Here is a 26,510-nt window from a genome sequence, read left to right as displayed (position 1 = left end):
GTGACTTTGAAGATAAAAGCTAGGCTTTTAAAGGTAGAACTGTGGAAAAAGAGGAGTCTGAGTCCCTGAGGACCATGTATAGCTGCATATAAACTCCAACCTGCTTTTTATATAACAGAGAATTGCCTCCTATCTTGTTTAAGCCACTGGCCCTTAAACTTGACTGCAGAATGAACATTCCTGAAGAGTTTTGAATATTTGAGACACCAGTGTTCTATCCCTAGAAATTATGATTTAATTCATATAGGATGCATTGGGAATCTTTAAAGCTCCCCAAATAGCTCTAACATGAAGCAGTTTGATCACCACTGGTTTAAGAGTTACTTTTTTTTTTGGATGAGAGAGTAGTTATTTATAGCTGAAGACTTCGTTAACTTTTACATCTTATTTTACACAGTAGGATTTAAGTAAAATTTTTGTATTTATCATAGCCTGATAATCTCAAATGGATCTTCAGATACAAAATGTATCATGTCAAATATGTTAAAACTGAGCTGGTTTCTGTCTACTACAGTTAGGAAACTGCATAACTTTAGTATTCACTACTTAAAAATACAACCAAAGATATATTTATTTTAAAATTTATAGACATTTTATTAATGTGTCTGGCACAGTATTGCCATGATGACAGTGAGTAGCAAATAAACTTGAAATATTTTTGGTGTATTATGTTGTGGGAAAGATTATTTCTCATAATAAGGGATTTAAATTTACTGATTTGATGATTTTAATTAAATTTAAATAATAAGAAATTTAAACAGAATTTAAAGTGTTTTAAAAATATTAACATTTGTATAAATTTAAGGGGAACAAGTACAGTTTTGTGATGTGGGTATTGTGCAGTGATGAAGTCTGAGCTTCTAGTGTAACCATGACCCAAATAACGTTACACTGCACCCATTAAGAAATTTCTCATTCCTCACACCTCTAGCACCCTTCCATCCTTACAAGTCTCCAATGTCTATTATTCCACACTCTATGTCCATGTGTATACCTTATTTAGTTCCCACTTGTAAGTGAAAACATGCAATATTTGACTTCCTGTGTCTCAGTTGTTTCACTTAAAAGCCTCAAGGCTGCAAAATACATGATTTCATTCATTTTTTTATGGCTGAGTAGTATTCTATTGTATATATATTTTATATTTTCTTTCTCTAATTATCTATTTGTGGACACTTAGATTGATTCCATGTCTTTGCTACTGTGAATAGTGTTGCGATAAACATGTGAGTGCAGGTTATCTTTTGCATATAATTTTTTTCAGGGAGTAGATACCCAGTAGTGTGGTTGCTGGATTGAATGGCAATTCTATTTTTTAATTCTTTGAGAAATCTTCATATTGTTTTCCACAAGGGACTAATATCCAGAATTAATGGGGAACTCAAACAATTCAACAACAACAATGAACAAATAACCAATTAAAAAGTAGGCAAAGAAAATGAACATTTTTTAAAAGAAGACATGCAAACAGTCAACAAGCATATGAAAAAATGCTCACCATCACTAATTATCAGAGAAATGCAAATTAAAACCACTATCTTACACCTATCAGAATTGCTATCATTAAAAATTCACAAAATAATGGACGTTGTCAAGCATAAGGACAAAAGGGAGCACTTACGCACTGTTTGTGGGAAAGCAAATTAGTATTTTTGAAATCCTTAAGACTATAAGAGGCTAGATTGAGTTACTTGGATAATATAGAGCCAAATTTAAAATAGCTTTTCTAAAAGCTGAGTATGGGCTGTTGGGACATTTTAGAATCCTGAGAACTCCAGAAAGAGGGGTATATCCAATCACTCACTAGTATTTTTTTATGGGCTTTTGTCAGGTATTTCAAGAGAAAGATTGGTGAAAAGGCAAGAGACATGGAAAAGCCCTTCTTAGAGGTACAGGTAAGCAAGACTTGTCAATGTTTGAGGTTTGACAAGAGTACTTGGAGAAGTCCATTCATGCTCTGGGCCCTGCATGAATACAAGGTGGTGATAGACTGCCGTTGAGGGACATACACACACACACACACACACACACACACACACACACACACACAGCTGATGAAATTGTCTACACATCTAAACTATAAAAAATATACAAGGAAGCTTTAAAAAATTACACAAGATAAAAATCTAAATTTACTTAAAACATTAAGAATTCTGGAAATGATAAACTGGGTAAAAATATGTTATTTTGTTTTTAGTTTTATTCTCTGTAAAAGATAATTGTGCTGCGTGTGGTGGCTCATGCCTGTAATCCCAGTACTGTGGGAGGCCGAGGTGGGTGGATCACCTGAGGTCAGGAGTTTGAAAGCAGCCTGGTCAACATGGTGAAACCCTGTCTCTACTAAAAATACAAAAATTAGCTGAGTATGGTGGTATATGCCTGTAATCCCAGATACTTGGGAGGCTGAGGCAGGAGAATCACTTGATCCCAGAAGGCAGAGGTTGCAGTGAGCAGAGATCATGCCACTGCACTCCAGCCTGGGGAACAGAGCAAGACTCTGTCTCAAAAAAAAAAAAAAAAAAAGGTCAATTGATAGTTAAAGCAAAAGTAATCATAAATTTCATAAATTTGGGGATCTATAACATATTTTGATGTAAAATATAATAGGACAAGAATAAGAGAAGGAAATGAAAGTGAACTGTGGTAAGTTTTTCACATATGTGAAAAGTTACATGAAGGTTAATTATGATAGGGTAAAGGTGTATGATGGTTAATATTGTTAATCTATGTATAAAATTCTGGAAAATTAAATATTCTTGTAATGTAATTCATTTCTTGTCTGTGGATAGTTGAGTATCTTAATTCTTTTAAATATTCTTAAAAAATATTCTTTTGTTTTAAAAATTTGTAATGTCGTGAACTGAAATAAGTGATGTATACCCTCTTGATTTATTTTCAATTCTTGTTTAATTTCATTCTTCAAGCTTTATAATACATTTCAAATGTCTTAAAGTAGTACCAACTATCAAGTTTTAATTTTGATGGATTTCTTTACTATTCTTGAATTTTTTCCCAATTGAATTTAATGTTGGTTTATCATTTACTAATCTTTTATTTTATTTAGTATCCCAATAAATTGAGGAGTCAGTTTAGGAAATATTGACAACTTTATAAAATGAACATTTGTATCCAGGAATATGATGCATCTTTCCATTTATTAACATATTTTATTTTGTTCCTCATTAGTGTTTTATCATATGCTTTCCATACTTTTGACTTATTGCTTATTACCATGTGAGCAATATTGTTTGTTTTTCCATAAATATGGAACTAAATTCCAATAATAACTGATTGTTGTTTGTGCGCTAGAAACTATTCATTCTTACACATTGATTTTATAAAATGAAAATACTAGATTTTAAGTTTATTTGTAATATTAAACCTGGGGTTTCTACATATATAATCATATTATCTAAAATACAATGGCAACGTTTTGCCTCCTTTCCAATGCCTTTTTACTACTTTTGACTTTCTTGTCTTGTTCCAGACTTTAAAAGGAAGACTTCTGAGGTTCCAACTTAATCATTGTGCTTAATTTTGTTTTGACTTGCATTATTTTTTAGAGACAGGGTCTTGCTCTGTCACCCAGGTTGGAGTGCAGTGGTGCAATCATAGCTCATTGTAATTTCAAGCTTCTGGGCTCAAACGATCTTTCTGCCTCAGTCTACCTCGTAGCTAGGACTACTTTTGGACAGCACCATCCTTGCTAATTTCTTCCTTTCTCTCTCTCTCTCTCTCTCTCTCTCTCTCTCTCTCTCTCTTTCTTTCTTTCCTAAATAAAGACAGGGTTTTGCCACGTTGCCCAGGCTGGTCTTGAACTCCTGGGCTAAAGTGATCCTCCCACCTCCACCTTCCAAAGTGCTGGGATTGCAGGTGTGAGCCACTCTGCCTGACCATGACAGTAATTTTTACTGGGGATGATGATAATTTTTGTCAACAGCTATGATTTGGTCATGTTATTTTAATTATTTCCCAATATTAAACATTCCTTGCATTCCTGAAACAACCCTACTTTGTCATACAGTATTGTCCTTATAATGTATAATTCTGTTCAGTAATGTCTTATTGAATATCCTTGCATTAATAGTCATATTTGTTATGGTTTTGTGAGTTTTTCGTTGTCAAACACTAATATTAGTCTTATATACTTCAAAAAAGTAATTTGCAACAAACAAAAATAATTATTGTGATGCTATAAATTTATGCTTTATTGACACTTGCATAGACCTAGATTCAAATGCAAAATAAATATCTTCATAAATTTTTAGAAGGATTATTTCCCATTGACCTTTTTATTATTTGTTCTTTGCCTCAAATTTGCCCTTTGTCTGATATTAGATACAATATGTAATATTTTAATGAACATTTATTTAACTTGCCTTTCTTTACGTCCTTCTGTCTTCCTTTTCTTCCCTCTTCCCTCCCTTCTTCTCTTTTTTCTTTCTTCTTTTCTCCCTTTTTCCTTTTTTGGTGTGTGTTGTCTTTGAGTTTATAAAGTGACTAATTTTCTTTATTAAGCTTATCTTTGACTTTTTAAATTTTATATAAAAAGATATATATACATAGTTTAAGAAGTCAAACCCCAACAAGTCATATTCCATAAACAAGATTACCATACTTTACATTTCCATTTCCCAATTCCACGTTTTAGATTCAAGTGCTTTCATTTATTTGGATATTTATTCTGGCATTTACATCCATATTTGTAAATAATTTATTTATGTTACTATTTCTTGCTTTATTCAAAACTATAGTAAATTTAGTCATTTATTTGACTTTCTCGTAAGAAAATCTCAAGTTTTTGTTTACAATCACCATCATCTTTACAGGATTGTGCTAGGCACTTAGATGTCAACACAGAGTATGTGGTAGTGTTATTTTATTATGGGGACATGATAGTGTTACGCTGTGAACAGTATGGGAAAGTCAATACACATAGTGGAGACACCGTCTATCTCCACTTGCCTCCTCCTGGTTTGGCTCCTTCCTGAATTTGGCTTAATAACTACATCATCCAGGTAGAATACTGGAAGATGCCACTCTTTTTTCTTGGAATAATTCTTTCTTTAAAAATATTTAATGGACACTTAATCTCTTTTTTTCTCACTGAATATGTCATTGTAATTATATATATATATATAATTTTTAAAATATGTAAATAAAATATATATATTCTATATTTCTATGTCCTTGATTTATATTTCTTCTTTTTGGTTAAACTATAGATGCTATACTGAAGTTGGTAACATTTCTGAGGGTTTGGTTTTCCAAATTGCTAGTTTTTTTTCCTTCTTATATTTGGATACCAATAGGGAGAGACTGTAAGTAAATAAGTGTACTGACTTCCTCACCAATCCCGGTTCCATATCTTTTTCCAGATACCCCACTTCAGAAAAATGAAGTCCTTAGCTGAGTTTGTTAGCAAATCATGAATCACGATATCCTAGGGTCCTAATCCACCTTTTCTTTTCTGCCTTCCTCTGTCTTTTCCTTCCCTTTTCATTTTCTCCTTCCTTTTTCACAATTAATTTTCCCATGCTAGTTTTGTAGAGGTACAATTACTCCAGGCTCTAATCTGATTCCTTCACTAGCCTCAATTGAGCCATAGAATCTTTTCCAGAAAGATCTTTCCATTTGTTTCAGAAAAATATTTCTCAACTGTCAGATAATAAAAATAACTAGAAGCAATAATTAGCATACAAATTACAGGGAAGAAACTGCAGGGAAGGGGCTGGGAAATCAGAATTTTTTTCAACAGATACTTGAAGATTCTTATTAGATAATTGTTTTCAAGATTTTAACCTGAGAGTATAAAAACTGTTTCCAGTGCATATGTACATGCATATGGGCTGTTACAAGGATCTAACGGAATAAGTTATTCTTAGTCATTTGTGATTACTGACACTGAAAATTATCCCGAAGTCCCTTTATGCTTTAGATCGTTGTTGATAATTAGCTTGGAGTTTGAGTGTTTTAAAAGCAGTCTTTTAAAAGAACGGCTTTTGGTTTTGGAGAACTGCTTTTGGTTTTCTGTTATTTTTTCTGCTTTGAATGCTTCAACTGAAGCCAGTGCAACATTTTATGGAATGAGTACTTAGGGTTGAAGAGAAAGAAAGCCAAAGATGTCTGTGGCAGAGCTGAGAGCAGTGGGGAGTACATGCCATTAAAATGAAACTGCCGATTGGGACAACTCAGCTATGATCAAATGGCACTATTTCCAAATAGCATAGAGGAAGTTTATCCTAGAAAAGTCTGGAGGTTGACCCTTGGCTTACTAGTGCAAAATGTATTACTACTTTATTTCCTAAATGACCAGGTACCATATTACAACATTTACTCTAGGAATAAAGAAGGACATTAATGGAGAGAACAATATTATGTGAAACAACTATTATGCCTCATCCTTATCTGCATATATTAAATTTGCATTAACAGTCTAAGATAGATTAGTAAATACAAATTTCATTGCTTCTGAGTGAATAATTGTGGTAGTTTCATTACCTCTGAGTAGAGGAACAGCTAAAACTAACAACATCTAATAGTATAAAATTAAACAATAGCACTCTTTTTGTTTGACTTTACAAATTTGTATTGAACATATCATCCTAACTCTGGATATTTCTTTAGGATATATGCTTGCATGTTAAGTTTTTGTTAGCAGGAAAAATAGAAATAAGATAGACTGTATTACTTTCATGAAATATGTGGTATAAACCATGATCCAATCTTTATAAAGTTAAATCATTTGTGAAAACATTGTTATTATTGGTCAACCTATGAACAGACTATAAACAATGAGCAGGTATTTTAAAATAATTTAAAAATATTTGTGTAAAACCTAAAAGGGTAGTGGAGTCTAACTTTACTTGTCTATACGGTGAGTTGACTGGCTTTCATGTCAAATTTATTTTAAAATTCAGATTGAAACTTCCAGGAAATTGGCAACAGCTAGAAGCTCTAGGCCTGAACATATTTAACCTTGTATTTGGCTGACCAGTGTTGTTATATAGCTTCACATTGCTGTAGCTTTTAGCTGATTAAATATCCATGTGTCTGTGTTTGCTCTGTCTTCACCAAATGTTCTTTATTCGTCCTGACTCTGTTCTGGAGGTTAAGTAAACTCACGTTCTCCAGCCTTTTCTTTTATTTTTTCTGTTGTCACCCTCCAGACCTTTTATACTTTTCTTGGTTGATTTAAGATTCTGACTTTTATTACTAGTAAAATGCATAGAAAAAATTCTTTTCACCTTGAAGCACTATTCTTGAAACCTGAACATAATAGTATATTTCTGATTCTTTGTTCATACTTCTTCTTGGTAAGGAAGATGTAGCACAAATATGCTACATAATAGAAAGGTCATATTCTTCCTGCATCACTGTCATCTAGCTTGGTCCAGAAACTTTTTTACCCCCCAAATACTTATACTATATATAACAAATCTATTCTTGTTACTATAATTGCCTAATGTAAGGGCAACAATTTTTCTTGAACATTTAAAAATATTAGAATTCTAACAAATATCCTTAAAAATTATTGAACTAACCTATGCCTTTCTACAAACATATGTTTTCCCCACACTGTAACTAATAACAACCTTTGAAATTTCTTTATGATTGAATCAAAATGTGCTATGAGTAGTTAAAAAGTCTCTTAAGGCCTAAAATATTCTTAATGACTCCACCAAGTTAGTTTAGTTTAGTATACAGACATTGGAGGGAGTACTCTTACATTAATTTTTAAACATAAATATCAGATTTTAAGGTCCATCTTAGGTCTTACTAGCTGTCTCTCTGAGTAAAGCAATTGGAAAACAGGATATTTAACTACCAGAGCAGTTATAATTAAAGTTAATATACGTACATCTCTACAACATCGAAATTATCTATAACAAAACCATTTGCATTTTCAAAATGCAAGTGCAGATGAAACCCAAATTCACACTGCAAATTCTAATTAGTTATCAGACAGTGATATAGAGTGAACAAGCTCAAACCAAAGAATCGTAAATATTAGCAAAATTTATTGTCTTCTTATTTTGACCCTGTTCTAGAGGTTCCACTGTGCCCTTATATGTCTCTTCTCTTCTTGTCTTTCAGTTAATTTGATGTTCAGTTGTAAATATTTTCATGAACCTATGCTTATTACTTAAATGTCTTACAATGTTTCCACAGAAAATTTTGGAAATGGCTCACATACTCTAATACTTTGTGGAAAGCCTCTGTACTGGAACTTGTTTTAATTTATGATTATGTGGAGGGTAAAAGTCAGTATAAAGATTTTTAAAATTCTTAAATAATATGAGTGTATACTGACAATGTGTGCTATGGATGATATGTGCCACAAACAATAGCTATGAAAGGGATTTCTAGCCCTCATTCATCTCATATCCTTCTGGGAATATAGGAGGATTTTGTTTCTATTAGTGGCTGCACTCCAGCAGTTAGCTGGAGACATGATCTGTGATAGGAAGTGAAATTGTCATTTTCTGGTTGAGGCATTTAATTTTTAGCATGAGACTTTAGTACTCTCTTCCCTGGCCACAGTGAAAATGAAGACCACAAATACCCCATGGTGTAGCTCCAAGATGGTAGTGTCTACCTCAGACCCTGAGTGACTGTGGATTAGTCTCCACCCCGTCACTCACCAACCATATTTTGCACATATAAAAAGAAATAAGCTTTGTTTGAAGCTGATGAAATTTAGAAGTTGTCAGTTATAATAGCATCACCTAACCTTAACTGATCAATGTATGTATTAGTCTGTTCTCATGCTGCTAATAAAGACATACCAGAGACAGGGTAATTCATAAAAAAAGAAAAAGAGGTTTAATGGACTCACAGTTCCCCATGGCTGGGGAGGCCTCACAATCATGGCAGACCAGGAAGGAGGAGCAAAGGCATGTCTTACATGGCGGCAGGCAAGAGAGCATGTGCAGGGGAACTACCCTTTGTAAAATCATCAGATCTCTTGAGACTTCTTCACTATCACAAGAACAACATGGAAAAGACGTGCCCCATGATTCAATTACCTCCCACCAGGTTCCTCCCGCCACATTTGGGGATTTGGGGAGCTACAAGTGAAGATGAGAATTGGGTGGGGACACAGCCAAACCATATCAGTGTATTATCTTATATTTAATTTCTTTAGTTTAAACAGCACAAATCTGTGAGATACATTCATCTTTTCCAGATGAAGACAAAACTTCAGAAGTTAAAAGGACAAATTTAAGGAAAATAGCTGGAGCAAATTCCAAGCCTGGTATGCTTTCTACTATATCAACTGCATTGTAAAGACAATCATAAAATATTGTTGCATTGTGTTTTATATTAGGACTGTATTGGATTGCTGGATTACACAGGGTTACACAGAGAGCAATTTAGGAAAGGCAGGGAGCAGAACTGCAGTGATTTTTTTAGTATTCAGTTTTAGTCTAGCTGAAGAGAAAACATCTGCTATCTTCATCGCTGTTATAGCTGTTGGAGTTCCTCTTCTTAGGTTGATGCTGAGCCTGAGGGGAGAAAACCAGCTGAATGTGCTTAGAAGGATTTGTTTTCTCTTAGGTTAGAAGGGTACCTTAGCACAGCCTTCATCGTAGAAATATAAGCAGAAAGGTAAAAGACTTTAGTACTGCCTGTTGCTTCATGTTGCTCCTTTTGGGGGCAATATATTTTTAAGATGCCTTTTCAGCACAAAATTTGTGGTCAGACCCTGTTCTGGTATTTGGTTTAGATAAAGGATCATTGTAAGCATAGTTCAAATGAGAGGTTAATTTCACATACAGACATTGTGTATTGAGGAGAATAAGAAAGAGAAGGTATTAGAAGAGAAAGATTATCCTGAGTACTTGATAACAGTGGTTACCTATGTGGGATCTGAAATCAGAACACTTTGGAATGGTTACATAATCTCTTCAATTCAGATGCTTTATCCTTTAAAAGAGAAAATAATATAGTTTGGTGAGTTTTAATGAGGCCATATATGTAAAGCACTTATCTGAGTGTCTGGGACATAGAAAGCAATCAAATAATGTTAGAATTTGAAGGTTTTCCAAGTTTTCAATCAGTTGAAATATAGACTTTTATGTTAATTAGGATACTGGTATGTGAATTGCAGAATTCAACTTAGACAAGAGGCCACCATTTGTACTGATATGTTTAACTGAACCAAGTCATTGTATTAGTCAGCTTTTTAAGGTGGTATTGTGGTAATAAGCTATCTCAAATATCTGTAGGCTTACAAAAACAAAGGTTTAGTTCTTATTTACATTGTACATTGGCTGTAGGTCATATTAGGCTCTGCTCTATGTCTTTATTACAGGATCCAGCATGAAGGCATAGATGCTATTCAGGATATTATTTGGCTGGTGGTACAGAAAAATAAAGGAGTGGTTGATTTGTGAAATAACTTTTCTTAGAAGTAGCACCTGTCTTCTTCCACAGATATTTCATTAGTTAAACAAGTCAAATGACAAGTCTGATGTCAGTGTGACAGAGATATATAATCTACCTTTTGGAAAGAAGCTGCGGATGTTTTTACAGTTATACAGTTGACAAGAGTTCACACTTTGGGTGTAAATATTTATTTGCTTTTCTTTCATAAGAAAAGCACATTCACCCTCTCCCCAAGTGCAGTGTCAATCATGGAGTTGGGTTCAAGGTCTGTGAGTGATTACCTTTGCATCAGCTTTGCTTATTTGGGGAGTTATTAACTATAAAATAAATGTATTTTACCCCTAAAACCCATTTATATAATGGAACAGGGGAAGGGTAATCCCAATAAACATTGCTATTCAGAAAAGGAGAATATACCATTGTGTTAGTCTACTTTCACACTGCTATAAATAACTACCTGAGGCTGGATAATTTATAAAGAAAAGAGATTTGACTGACTCACAGTTCAACAAGGTTGAGGAGGCCTCAGGAAACTTACCATCACGACAGAAGCTGAAGGGGAAGCAAGGCATGTATTACGTGGTGGCAGGAGAGAGAGAGAGAGTGAAGGGGGAAGTGCCACGTGTTTGAACCATCAGATCTCATGAGAACTCAGCCACTATCATGAAAACAGCATGGGGGAAACTGCCCGCATGATCCAAGCATCTCCCACCAGATGGAGATCACAATTTGAGATGAAATTTTCGTGGGGACACAGAACCAAACGGTATCAACCAAGTTCAGCAATCACTGTTCCATAGTAATTCTGAAGTCCTTTTGCATCGATATCCTGAGGGCCCTTCTATACCAGACATGTGGAACACACTTTGATTAGGTGCTTGCTCCTCGCTTGCTTCTTTTTCAACCTGATTCATGGCCTTTTTTATTTTATTTTATTTTATTTTAGCAGTACAACCCTCTCAAAAACGTGGTCAACTACTTTTTTTTTTTTTTTGCTTTGTTGTGATACACAAAGAACCTCACATGTTTGCTGTGAACAATTTGATGCATTTGAACATATGCAAACACCTGTGATACCATCACCATAATCAGAGTAACAGACATATTCAGTACTTCTCAAAGTTTCCTTGTACTCCTATGTTGTGTTTGTGTGTGTCTATTGAAAGCACTTAATGTGAGATCTACCTTCATAATAAATTTTGAAGTGCACAATACTATATTGTTAACTATAGTCACTATGTGGTATAGCAGATATCTAGAACTTATTTATCTATCAAAAGTGAAACCTTATACCCATTTTAGAGCAACTTTCCATTTTCCCAGGGGTTTTCAGTCCCTGGTAACCATTACTATATTGTCCGTTTCTATAAATTTGACTATTTTAGATACTATAAGTGGAGTCATGCAGTATTTGTCTTTCTGTAACTGGCTTATTTAACTTGGCATAATGTCCTCCAAGTTCACCCATGTTGTCACAAATGGCAGGACTTTCTTTTTATGGCTGAATTATATTCCAAACTTCTTATCTATTTTATACCATTTAGCCTTATTGCTCATGCTACACACTTAGCTCTTTATAGTAAATGTCTCTAGATTTAATTAAGGGGCAACTTTAACTTACCAGGTCTCCTGTGGAAGAGTCAAATCTTCAGTCTTTGTCTTCCAAGATATTTTGTCCAATTAAATGGATCTAATGGATTCTGCATTAACAAGTTCAGATGCCTTAAAAGTCATATAGCTCTATTTGATTTGGTCTTGCCACCAGATTGAGGTTTTGCAGACCTTTGTATTTTTCAGTTTTATCTTTTTGATGGGTAGAAGTGAGAACCAGTTGCATTGTAACTTTGAAGGTGAAAGAATTCTAGATCGTATAAATTCCTTTTTTATTTGTTTGCAAACTCGCCACTTATCTCGCACTTAATGTGAGATCCTATATGTCTTATATATTTTTAAAATGTGTATTAAATTCAGTCCTGGAAATTAAGTCACACTACTGAATTCTGTTTTACAACTTTAACTAAAGTCACAAACTCGTTAGGTACACTTATTATAGAAAATAGTTTCAGCAGATGTTTGCCACTGAATAGCATGCATCTCCACCTCTCTTGGCGCCAATAATAGTTGGATGAATGTCACCTGCCTGGTCCCAGAGCCAAAGCCACTCATTCCAGATTTTTTACTGAAGCATCCTTATTATAGTTAACCCTTGCTGTATTAGTCACCTTTCTCTATGCTATGCTACAGTAACAAGTACATCCCAAATCGTAATGTCTTAGTATAATCTTAGTACAAAAGATTGCTGATATTACATGACAACTATGGCTTGGCTGTGGGTAGCCTGTGGCTCTGGTCCCTGTCTCCTTTATTCCAGCATCTAGGATGAGGAGTAGGAATCCTTTTCAGACTCATTTTAGAGAGAGAGGAAAAAAGACAGAATCATGATGTGATAGCTCTTGAAGCTTCTGTTTAGAAGTATTAGAAGTGGCATTATCATTATCATTCATATTTTTTGGACATAGCGAGTCACATGGCAGTAACAAGTAGGAATGTATAATACATCTGGTTGATGGGGACAGTAACAAGTTTCAAAATGATATAGCCTACTACAGTATCCTTTTGGTCATAGATACTTGCTTCTGCAATGAAGGGATAATGACTGAAAAAATAATACAATCTACCTCATCTACCCACTGAGTTATAGTCTGAGGAACAGAGAAATTACAGACCTTCTCCGCAGAATAGGGAATCTCTACCCGAAACTTCTTAACACATGAAAAAGGGACCAATGAGAACACACACTGCAATCGGTAAGCCTCTCTGAGAGAGAGAGCAACAAAAAAAGAGAGAGCATACAAAAAGGGGTCTTGTGTAAGACCTCTTCAGTTTTTACAGAGACCTCTTCAACTTTTATGCAAGATGGGTTTTCCACCAGCATTAGTCTCTTCTCCTTTGACAAAGAGGAACAAGAAAGGAACCATAAATAATGATCCAAAATGATTCCCTCCCCTGACGTTCAGTAGAAATTTCTTACTTTCTTTGGAAGCACGTTTTCCACTACTCTCCAGATTATTGTCCTGTTATCCCAGCAAACCTAATAGTTAAATCTATAGACAATTGATGTTTGGTTTCCTCCCTCAGTGGGGAACAGATCCAAGCCCAGGCCATGCATACCTTAGCCCTACTTTATCAAGATAATTCCTCAATAATAACTACTGCTTCTTTATATATTTTCCTAGGATCCAGGGTGAGTATGCCACCTTTTTTCCCCAGAAATTTCTGAAATGGTGCCAGAATGAAATATTAATAAATTAACCCCAAAGTATACGTTATTATTGACTAAAATTTCACTGTCTATTTTGTTTCCCACCTTCAATTATGTTTAGCAATTTGCTCAATATAGCTGAGCTAAGATTAGGCAACAAGCAAATGTTATCATAAATTATAATATACTGCCACGACGTAAGAATTCTTCAAAGGTAAAAAATTATTTACCTCTTCAAATGGCTCAAATGGCTAAATCGAAGTAAAAAACTTCCTTTATTGCATCTATTGAAAATACAATATTCATTTCCAGTGTCATAATTTTCTTCTTATTTGCTGACATACATATTTCATTCAGATACCTGGGTATAGATAAATGTCTATCAGCAGTGGTTGCTTGAGCTGTCTTCCTTTTGAACAAATGCAGTTTGTTTGTATTTGCACAGTTACATCAACCCAGCCTCACATGTCTCCTGGGACTTTATTTTCCAAAGAGCTAGTAAAGAAGATACAAGAGAGTATCAATGCACTAGTCATACTCCCATATGAAATTTTGAAAATAAGAGAAGCCAATCAAGTTATAATACCATCAAAATATTATAGCCACATTACTCTGGCTAGTCAAAAACTATAGACAAAGGCAAGTTATCTAGAGGAAAGAAATGTGGGACAGAGAGGAAATGAGAAGAAATTGGGAGGGTGAGATGAAGAAAATGAGGAGGAATAATCATGAAAAACCCTCATTTGTCTATGAGTTTCTAACCTCACAAATATCATAGCTCCAATTTGCCCTCATTTTGAATGCCAACATTTCTTCACTGTTAAAATCCAGGAAAAGATAAATAGAAGGTGATATTTTATGGGCCATTTAGAGATGAATAACTAGGAGTCAACAGAGCTGCAGATTTTGCTAGAGCTCGAGTCAACACTTTTTTAATCTAGAAATAGAGGAGTTAAAAATTTTCAGTAGCAATGGGATTGCTAGAATGACCCATTTATTGGAGGATTGGACTCAGAGTTTTGAGGATTTTTTATCTTAACATTTCCTAAAGCATTTTTTAGCTATTTGAAACAATGGCTGTGCTATTACATCTGATCTAGAGAGTTTTAGACCTATTAATTTTACTCCCTGAGGACAGTCTCACATTTTGTCCATCTTTTGTCTCAGTTGGGATTCATGCTCAATGTGCTTTTTTTCTAAAACAATATCTTCAGGATCCAAGTGAGTAGAAATATTTATTTTTAAATATGTATTTCTTACAATCTTTTCTTCATATGATAAAATTTTCAGGTAATCAGTATATAGCTGATGATATTTCATGTAATAGTTAAATCACTTCTGCGCAACACTTCTTTCTTTGTTTCAATGTCATATGTCCCTAGTGTTTTATTCTGTATGCTTTCAATCACTTAAAAAAGGGAAATTTGGGTTTTAAAACTTTAATATGTGTTTTAATATGTTCGTTTTTCTTTCTCTACTATGTGAAAGGCTAGGTAATAATGCTTGCTTTCCTTTGTTACCCCTTTGCTCTTGGGTTCAGACATTTGTTTCCCTATCAGGTTTCTGTAGATTATCATCTGAAGTGTGTTCCATGGTAAGATATGAAGACAGTAAGACACAAATCTTACTAACCCTTTGGTAAGATTTGGATAATTCTACGTAGAATATAACTTAGACCTGTCACCATGATCTGGATAATTCTACATAGAATATAACTTAGATCAGGATTTTATCTGTTTTTGCTCTGCATGAGTCACTTTAGGATGATTAAACTTTAATGTGCATTCTTAAAAGATCTAGCTTCATAAATTTTCTGACCACATTCCCCCGTATATATATATGTATATGTTTTCTCACAAAAAGTAAAACAAAACAAAACTACCAGAAACAAGCAAACAAACAATAAAACAACAAAAATTGTTACCATGAACACAATCAAATACTGCTTGAAGTATTTTAAACCAATCTTCTTAGTTTTCCTTCTGAAATCTTTCTGAAACTTTTTCCCAAACAGCTGGCTGTCCTTGTTTTCAAGCTGAGGGTTTCCAATTGCATTTATTATAGACTCTCTATCTGTAGCTTTGAATGTTTTCCAATAGTTTCTTGGCTATGGATTGTCCCTGTGAGCATAATTTTATTGTATTTTTTTTCTGTGATCTTCTTTCCCTTCCTTGTTTAAGTACCTTGGGGGCCCCAAGCCCTTCATTATTTGTTAATGAACAAATATACACAATGCTTACTTTATTTCCTTTCATTTCATGTTACTATTCCATTGTTTTTGCTCCAAAAGCCAGGTTCAACTTGCTTTTTTTTTTTTTTTTCCCAGACAGAGTCTCACTCTGTCGACCTGTCTGGAGTGCAATGGCATGATCTCGGGTCACTGCAACCTCCGCCTCCTGGGTTCAAGCGATTCTTCTGCCTCAGCCTCACAAGTAGCTGGGATTATAGGCACCTGCCACCACACCCGGCTAATTTTTGTATTTTTAATAGAGACAGGGTTTCGCTATATTGGCCAGGCTGGTCTAGAACTCCTGACCTCGTGATCTGCCTGCTTCGGCCTCCCAAAGTGCTGGCATTACAGGCCTAAGCCACCATGCCTAGCCTCAACTTGCTTTTAAAATTAATATGATTCCTTATTGATATTCTGAATAAACTTAAATTCTGTAGTGAATTAAAATGTAAAATTAAATTAAAATTATTAATAATAATTTTTTTTTTTTTTTTTTTTGCTATCTCAACCTAAGAAGAAGAAAGAGAGTCTCTGCTTATCAGTTGATTGACAAAAATAATTACTCCACTATGATGGATGCAATGCCTGGGTTTCTAAAATCAAAAGGCTTCATGAGGTCTTAAGTAATTAATCATGATAAGCTAACTTGAGATTATTGTTTGGAAGTAACAAAACACATGAATATGTGAAGTTGGAATCTTTCAGTGTCCTTTTTGTTCTTAGTGAAATTTAACACACCTACAGGGGAAAAACATTTGAGACAAAGTTCTGTGCATTAAAGTTTAAAAGTGGTGATAGAGTGTAAAATGGCCACATTTTTTCACATCTTTTTATAACTACATGTTTTGTGTGATTTTGCAGTTCCTCTCACTAGAGAGATAGAGGTTTTTCTATTCTCTTTGAACTTGGGCTTGCCTTCTGACTTATTTTGGCCAATAGAATAGAGTGGAACTGAATACTAATTCTGAGTCTTTGTCTCAAGAAAGCAATTCTTGTTCACCTGCACTTCTTCCTCTACCATAACAATGATTGTACCTACTTGAGGCATGAAAGAGATTCATTTGAGAGAGATGAGGCCATCATGGATCAGCCAGCAATCAGCCTATCTCTAAAGAGTTGAGAAGGCCAATCAAGAGCAGTAGAGATCCTCTATGACCCATTACTGATGTAGAAATATAATTGAGACCAAGGTGACCACTCAACTGATTTGCAGATTCTTGAGCAGTAATAAAAGACTTACTGTTATAAAGCATTGACTTTTAGGTAGCATGTTACGTAGCAATATGTGGAAGTTGATCATTTGTAAAGAGAATCATGCACTAAAACCCTGTGGTCTACAAAGAATTTATATGCTCATTGCAACTTAAACTGTGAGACTACAGCCCTGGTTGAAAACAGAATCCAATAATTTCATTTAGTAATTCCTTAAAAGCTTATCCAGAGAAGCTCTGGCAATTATGATGTGAACCTTAATTGAAATTAAATGACTGCATATACTGGCTTCATCTTCAATATGAGAAAAGGTCAGGTTGTGCCAGGAGTATAGTCAGATCTGTGTTTGATTTTCCCCAGCTAATTGTCCCTATTCTAAAGGCACGTATTGAAACTAGACTTAGGGTTACAGAAACTTACCATTACATCACAAAAGATGTCTTTTTTATTTATTTATTTAATTTTTTGAGATAGAGTGTCACTCCGTTGCCCAGGTTGGAGTGCAGTGGTGTGATCTCAGCTCACTGCAACCTCCATCTTCTGGGTTCAAGTGATTCTCCTGCCTCAGCCTCCCGAGTAGCTGGGACTACAGGTGCGTGCCACCAGGGCTGGCTACTTTTTGTGTCTTTAGTAGAGATTGGGTTTCACCATGTTGGTCAGGCTGGTCTCAAACTTCTGACCTCACGATCTGCCTGTGTTGGCCTCCCAAAGTGCTAGGATTACAGGCATGACCCACAATGGCTGGCCAAGATGTCTTACTCTTTTCATGTGTTTCTTGATCTCCTACTTTCCTGCTTTGTTCCTGTTTTAAGGTTTGTTTGCCATGTTTTGGTTGAACTAATGAGCTATGAATGATATTGTTTGGTGGTTTCCCGATGCTATTCTCATGAAAGTAAGTTCTCAAAAGATCTGATGGTTTTATAAGGGGCTTCTCCCTTAGCTTGACTGTCATTCTTTTCCTTCCTGCCACCAGGTGTAGAAGGACATGTTTCCTTCCTCTTCCGCCATGGCTGTGAGTTTTCAGAGGCCTCCATAGCCTTGTGAAACTGTGAGTCAGTTAAACCTCTTTCTTTATAAATTACCCAGTCTTGGGCAATTTTTTTTATAGCAGTGTGAGAATGGACTAATACAGTATATCACTTGCTTTGACTAATGAAACATGAAAGGAAGTGATATGTTTCTTTCTAGCTGAAGTCTTTTAGAGCAATACATGTTTCACTAAATTTTTTCCTTTTCTTTGGAACTCGTTGAAGTATGTGAGAATATAGAATTTCCACTAGCCAATGTCCCTGGTAGAGTAAATATTTCTAATGAACCACATTGAACACATTGAAGATGTAAACTGAGTGAGAAATAAAATAAACTTTTTTGAAATTACAGAGATTTCAGTGTTTTTGGTTTTTTGTTTTTTTTCTTTACAGAGTTTCTCTCTGTCACCCAGGTTGAAGTGCAGTGGCGCGATCTTGGCTCACTGCAACCTCCGCCGCCCAGGTTCAAGCGATTCTCCTACCTCAGCATTCCAAGTATCTGGGATTACGGGTAGCCACCACCACACCCAGTAAATTTTCGTATTTTTCGTAGAGACAGGGTTTCACTATGTTCACCAGGCTGGTCTCAAACTCCTGACCTCAGGTGATCCACCTGCCTCGGCCTCCCAAAGTGCTGGGATTATAGGTGTGAGCCACCACACCCAGCCCAATGTTGTTTTTTACTATAGTATAACCTGCACTGTCCTAATTTTTTTTTTAGTTCGTAAAGAATACTAAACTACAATAAGTGGCTGCTATTCTACGTTTTTATTATGTTAGTGCTCACTTATAGTAGCTTCAGTTTTTTTGTTTCTGGAGACTGGAATTATGGCATTATATGATTTTCAATGGAGAAGTAATTGGAAAGACTGAACATTACAGTAATTTGAAAGGCATACAATGTACTTAATGAGCATTTAAATCTAAGAAAATAAGTTGGAAAATAGCATATTTTATATTAATAAAACTATATATTAGTGCTAATTAGCTATTAGCTACACTTGACAAGAAATTATCAAGAAGATATAAGCCCAGAAAAAAAAATTGCTGTCATTATCTTGAAGGTAGGTAAGAAAGAGAATAAAGATTAGAAATTTGGGGATTTGTAGAGATGACAAGATATCTGCTTCTTAACCCCAAGCAGTAAAATGATAAAATGGTGAGATTCTCTGGCTAACAAAAATGGATTAGTCCTTAGCAACAAGGGAATACTTAAATCAAGGGAATGGTTAATACACTCATTTTATTAAAACCTCTAAATCAACTAAAGTATCTGAGTGGAAAGGTCCAACTAAGAAGGTGGTTCAAATAAATATTTTTAATTAGAAGAAATAGTTTAAGGAAAAGAGACTAAATTTCTAGTTTTTCCATTAAATCCTGAGATGGTGCAGAGACCTGTAATGAAGTTGAGAAACAAAAGTATCAAGGGGACAACAAAGCAGAGATATTAGAAAAATCTAACTGGTCTAGAAAATACTGTACATAAAGTTATGGGATTTGCTGGATTCAACTATATAAGAAGTCTATTAAGTTTTTAAAAGGCTTGTACTGTAAAACCATGGGGTAGATTAAGGTTCTGCCAAGAACCAAGTAGGACAATAGACTAAGTAGCTCTTCTCAAGGAACATAGTATGAATTAATTGAATAATATTTTTCATCCTACAGAAGGGAGTCCTTGAATGATTTTCCAGAGGCATTTCAGAATGTTACAGCAAGTGGCTATTGGAACACTTGCTAGATTGGCTAGATTTCCCATTGTTCCATTTTCCAGGTTAAAGTCTTTATTATAGCTATATGGTCTCTGTACCTCCATTGTATACTGGGTGCATGGGGAACAGTTATTTGGTCTTTGATTTCAGATCAAGGAACATGAATGTTTGATCCCTTCCTCATACCATACACAAAAGTAACTTCAATGTGGAATAAATATCCAAACTTTGACAGTAATCCTATTCATATTGATATTTACATTTTTTTGTGTGTGTCCTAGATTCTCAAATTAGAATTTAGGAAGTCTTAAATGAAACATTTTTATAGTAAGGATCAAAAAGATGAATAATTGATTGCTAGGATTAATGATGGTGGCTTACAGCAGTGGCACGAGTGATGTTGTACAGGAAAATAATTTGTTCCTGAAGTTAATCCTAACTCTGTAAAGTGCCCAAACTCATCAATCATTGTTTAAATTCACCATCTAATTATTAGATGTGTGAAAAAGGAAGTTTCCCTGGATATTGCATTATTAATTTCAAGTATAATAAAAGGAGATGTGATACATTTTGAAATATTTAATGCAAAACAACAGGAAGATATGATTGGGTAGATGATTGAATTTATGCTTCATATATTCCCACACCAGAGGATAAATTAATATAGGAAAATGTTTAGATAGAAAACTTAAACCATAATATAGTTTTACAGAAGTCATACAGGAAAAAAGCAAACTTGTAAACACTGTGGTAATGACTCACACACAGATTCAGCTTTACGATACAAACAGCTGCTTTTGGAAAAAATCAGCCTTGAAGAGAAATATGCTTTGATTGCCTGAGGCTAAATTATCTGGCTTCAAAGCACACAGGAAAAAAAAAAAGTAACATTTTCTAGCATAACTTTCGGCATCTTAATCTGGCGCTGAGGCTTGAATAAATGTCATTCAATTCTGTAAGGGGTTATGGTAGAGTTTAACAGAAACATGTTTAGATTAGATAAGCCAAAGGGCAAGAGCATAGAGTATGCTGAAAAAGAACAGCTTATGCTGAAAAAGAACAGCTTATGCTGAAAAATCTTTGCAAAGTGGGATGAAGGTAAGACATTTTGAAAGCTTAAACCTTTCTAAGGTTATGCTATCATTTTTACTTTGAGGATTCAAGGAAGTTTAATCTAATTTTTTGTTTTAAATGAAAGGATAGTTGGTATTTAAATATATGATCAAGTTCACATAACAACTCACATTCTCCCTTTTCATTCCCATTTATCTATACTGTTATCTGCTTTCCCCTCTATCATCAATTATTTTCTTCTCACTGGGAAATTCCCATTGACATACAAGTATGCTATCGTATTTCTCAACATATATTTCACAAACACTTTCAGCCACTTCCTCTTTTCTTTGCTGATTTTTATGACAAAATTCCTCAAAATGCCTGTATTCACTATTAACACTTTCCTTACTCCATCTAGGTTTTCATGTCTATCCCTGCACAAAAAAACACTGGTTTCAAGATTACCAGTAGTTTCCATGTGGCTAAATCTAATGGTGTATCTTAAATTACATGTAACTGGACATACGTAACATTCGATATCACTAACTGACATAATTAACATAAATCAGTTTCTTGCAACCATTTCTTCACCTGACCTCCAGAAAAACTCTTCTTTCTCCTCCTATGTCACTGGATTCCCTTTTAGTACTTGTTCTGGTTTGTCTTTATTGACCAGACCTCTAAGCACTAAAGAGACACAGGGCTCAGTCCTTATACATCTTTTCTGTATCAGTAGGAGTTTTCTAGTTGATCTCATCCAGTAATGCACATGTACATCTCATCCACATGTAGATGACTCTCAAATACATGTCCTTAGTATTAACTCTTCTCTGAACTTCAAACACATAAATTCAACTTGCAGTTGTATGGGCATCTCAAACATAACATATCCAAAACAATCATTGATTTTTACTCTGAAACCCTCATTTATATTCATATCTAAAAATAGTAGCTCTATTCTAACAATTGTTTAGGCCAGAATTCTGCAGTGACCCACAAATACTCAAATGCCAGCATAAACTGTTGGTTTCATCCTTAAAATATGTCTAAGTCCTAACCATGTTATTGCATTTCCAATCTTTGCACGCCCATACAAGCCATCATCCTCTCTCATGTGAATTACTGCAATACTAATTTTCCAACTTCCACTTTTCCTGATGTGTATTTTTGTTTCTTACGCTTGTGAGGCTCTCATCTCTTCTTCACATGAAATAAAAGAAAATTCATTTAGCTTAGGTCTTCGTTTCTGTAAGGTCTTTGTCTATTATCTCATTATCAAAAAGATCTTACTCCTCAGTGTAAAGTAATATCTTATTTACTATTCCTTACATCACCTTAATTTGCTGAATTTTCATTGATAACATTTTTACTTCCTTAGATACTACCCATACGTTTTTTTCATTCATTCGTTCATTCATTTGTTTTTTATTTGTCACTCTTCTCTGGGATATAAGCTCCATATGAGAGGGAATTCATAAGTTTTGTTCATTGTTGTACCTAGAACACTGACTGGCAGATGATAGATGCTCAATAAAAATATGTTGAACATATCCCAACCTTATCCTAATTTCCAGTGACTTTTTAATAGCATCTAGTCAAATTAAACAATAGCTAAAATTTTATTTAAAGACATTTGTTTTAACTCTAAATATCCTTTAAAAATCCAAGTGTAACAATCAATACCACTTATTCATAAACTCTATGGAAGAGATATATTAATATTTAATTCCCCAGGAACTATTTTTTAAATCAGCTTTTCAATAAGACACTGCCTCTTAATTTTTGCCGTTATTTCTATGATTACTGTTACTTTTTTCCACTGGATTCTTTTTCATTTGTCGATTACCTTCATTCCCTGCTTTCTTTTATTTATTTTTTTCCCCTGGTAACAGCTTTATTAAGATACAATTTACATATCATAATTTGCTTATTTAAACTGTACAACTGAGTGATTTTTAGTAAGTTCACAGAGTTGTACAATCATAGCTACAATACATTTTAGAAAGTTTTTATTACATTGAGGAAAAATCCTATGTCTTTAGCTTTCAGTTCCTCCCATCCCTTTCCCACATTAATGCACTTTCTGTGTCTATATGTTTGTCTATTCTAGACATTTCATAGAAATTGAATCGCTCAATATGTGTCCTTTTGTTACTGGCTTTTTTCATTTAGCTTCAAGGTTCATCCATCATGCAGCATATATCAGTACTTCATTTATTTTTATTGCTGAATAATGTAGCATTTTCTGGTTATGCTATGTTTTATTTATCCGTTCATTAATTCATGGGCATTTTTGTTGTTTCTGCTTTTTGGTTATTATAAGTAATGCAAATGTGAATATTCTTGTACAAGTTTTTGTATGGATATACATTTTTATTTCTCTTGGATATATAGATAGAAGTGGAAACTTGGGTCAAATGGCAATTCTATGTTCAATTATCTGAGAAATTGCCACAATTTTTTCCCAAGCTGCTGCACCATTTTACAGTCCCATCAACAATGCACAAAGGTTCCAACATGTCCACATCCTCACCAATACTTGTTATTATCTTTATTTTGTATTATATACATCTTAGTGAATGTGAAGTGATATCTCATTGTAGTTTTGATTTGCATTGCTCTAGTGGTTATTAATATTGAACATCCTTTTATGTGCTTTTTGGTAATTTGCATATTTTATTGGGAGAAATGTCTATTCAGATTCTTTGCCCATTTACAATTGGGTATTTGTCTTTGTATTATTGATTTGTATGAGTTCTTTATGCATTTTCAATACAAATCTTTTATCAGACATATGATTTGTCAATATTTATTCCCCATTCTATGGTTTGCCTTTTCTCTTTCTCGATGCTGACATTTGCAGCACAAATGTATTCAATTTTGATGAAGCCCAGTTTATCTTTTTTGTTGCTGTATGTGCTTTCAGTGTCACATCTAAGAAACCATTGTTTAATTCAAAATTGCAAAGATTTACATCTTTATTTTCTTTTAAGATTTTTATAGTTTTAGTCCTCTTTTAGGTCATTGTTCCATATTGGGTTAATTGTTGTATATAGTGTGAGATAGGGGTCCAGCTTTTGCATGTGAATATTCAATTATCCCAGTACAATTTGAAAAGACTATTTTTTCATCTTATTGACTTTTCATGGCATCTTTATTAAAAATTAATTAAAAAGAGAAAAAAATTAAAAATCAGAAATAGGAGACACCAAATAAGATATCAGATATCACAAAAAACAAATGAATTAAATTTGATTGTTAAAGGATAGAAACGCCCATATATATTATAGAAGTCCAAGTGTATGTGCACTACAAAGAGACTCAGCTAAAACAAATAACAAATAAATCCTGAAATAAAAAACCAACAAACACATTTCAAATACTAACCAAAAGAAAGAAAAATGTGTAACATCCATATTATTTTTAGGAGACATAGATATTAAAGAGAAAGGCAATTATTAAAAGTAAGAACTATTATGCAAGGACTACATGAACATTTTAAATTTGAAGATATGAAAACAACAGCTATACATATGTGTGTCTGTGTGAAAATATATGTGTGTGTGCATTGTATACCTATCTCTATAAAGATATATGCATGTAGTATGTATATAAAATTTCAATTAGAAGAGAAACTTATAAATTCAACATCATATTGGAAGATGTAACAACTTTTCTATTTTCTCTGTAAAATAAAAATTAAATAAACTAATAGAATAAAGAAGATACAATAATTAGTAAACTTGTTTTATTAGACCTTTGGTATCCAGAAAATAGAGTAAAATTATTTTTGGCAATTACAAAATTGCCCAAATACCAATCATAAAGAGTATCAAAAAATAATAAAGAATCTGTAGTATGGAGAACATGATCTCGGACCACAATGAAATACAATAAAATATCAATCATGAAAAACTTAAAAAATAAAGGAAAATCTTAGGACATTTTCAAAAACTGAATAATTTGTTGAAAGAGAGATCATAAGGTTAATCAAAAAGTATTTGCGTTTGACTCTTGAACAATACAGGGGTTATGGACACTAAACTCCCAGGTAGTTGAAAATACATGTCTAAATTTAGATTCCCCCAAAACTTTACTAATAGCCTACTGTTAACCAGAAGCTCTACTGAAATATGAACAGTTGACTAACACATATTTTATATGTTATATGTGCTATATGCTGTATTATAATTATAAAGTCTACTGGGAAAAGGAGATGTTATTAAGAAAATTACAAGAAATAAAAACTATATTTAGTATTCATTAAGTGAAAATGGATCATTATAAAGGTCTTCATCCTCACCATTCATAGGCTGAGGAGGAAAAGGAAGAGGAGGGGTTGGTCTTGCTGTCTCAGGGATGGCGGAGATGAACGACATGGAGGAGGTCGAATGGGAGACAGTGAAGTAAGGCACATGTGGTGTTACTTTTATTGAAAAAAATCCATGTAGTAGTGAGCCTGCACCATATGAAATCACCTTGCATAACTGAGCTTCTATCAAATATATGTCAAGAGGGTTTTGATGAAGAAGAAGAATGTGCGTACTAGTCTTAATAGACATTAAGAATTTTACAGTGCAAGGTAGAAAACTGAGATAATGTGACAGAATAGAGAGCATAATATATGGAACTTGGTATAACAAAGGGTTAAATAATTTGGAAATGAATAGCCTAATCAAGAAAAGGAACAGGAATGGGGACTGTGAGTAGAAAAAGGATAAAGTTAGATCTGTATCTTATACTAAATATTTAAAGTCATAAATTTGAAAAGCTGAACGCTGACATTTTTAGTGAAAATTATCAGAGAATTATTTTAATATATCTGTTTTTATCAAGATAAGGAAGCATTTAAGACATAAAAGGCACAAAATAGGATAGAAAATATTTCATTAATTAAGTTCATTAACATTAAAATTCCCTATATAACCAAAGATCCCCAAAACAAAATTAAAAGACAAACCACAGATGTGGGTGAAATATTTTTAAAGATTGAATCACAAAGGAAAACTATATATAGGTGGTATAGTTTGGCTGTGTACCTACTCAAATCTCACCTTGAATTGTAGCTCCCATAATTCCCACATGTAATGGGAGGGACTCGGTAGGAGGTAATTGAATCATAGGGGCAGGTCTTTCCCGCACTGTTCTCATGATAGTGAGTAAGTCTCATGAGACCTGATGGTTTTGTAAAGTGGGGGTCCCCTGCTCATGCTCTCTTTGCCTGCAGCCACGTAAGACATGACTTTGCTTCTCATTTACCTTCTGCCATGATCGTGAGGCCTCCCTAACCATGTGGCACTGTGAGTCTAGTAAACCTCTTTTCCTTTATAAATTACCTAGTCCCAAGTAAGTCTTTATTAGCAGCATGAGCATGGACTAATACAGTAGGAATTTCCGCCATTGTGCAAAGATCACAAGCAAGCAAACCACAAGAGACAAAATCAGGAATGCTCATACAAATACAATGAAAGGTATTTGTATTTATATTTGATAAAATTAAGTGTTACAAAAATGTAGAGACAGGACACTTTCCTACAGCATCAGTAGAGTTTAAATTGCAATAATTATTTTAAAGAACAAGTTGGTAATAGCTAGATTTGCAAATCTTCATCTCAGTGACT

General features: G+C 34.1%; 1 long non-coding RNA gene across 2 annotated transcripts in view; it reads left to right on the top strand.

Moving 5' to 3' along the window:
• LOC103228893 (uncharacterized) overlaps nt 1–26,510 on the top strand; it is a 217,802-nt gene that overhangs the window by 177,027 nt on the left and 14,265 nt on the right. Inside the window, exons 3-4 of one of the 2 annotated variants that reach the window (XR_005235346.2) lie at nt 1,832–1,895; nt 18,070–18,144. This is a non-coding gene — a long non-coding RNA (uncharacterized lncRNA). The remainder of the gene's footprint in view (nt 1–1,831; nt 1,896–18,069; nt 18,145–26,510) is intronic. The other variant, XR_012090951.1, reaches the window with a different exon arrangement.

The sequence above is a fragment of the Chlorocebus sabaeus genome, chromosome 24 (assembly GCF_047675955.1).
Source record: "Chlorocebus sabaeus isolate Y175 chromosome 24, mChlSab1.0.hap1, whole genome shotgun sequence".
In the NCBI taxonomy this organism is placed as follows: Eukaryota; Metazoa; Chordata; class Mammalia; order Primates; family Cercopithecidae; genus Chlorocebus; species Chlorocebus sabaeus.
This window is presented reverse-complemented; position numbering and strand designations above follow the sequence as displayed.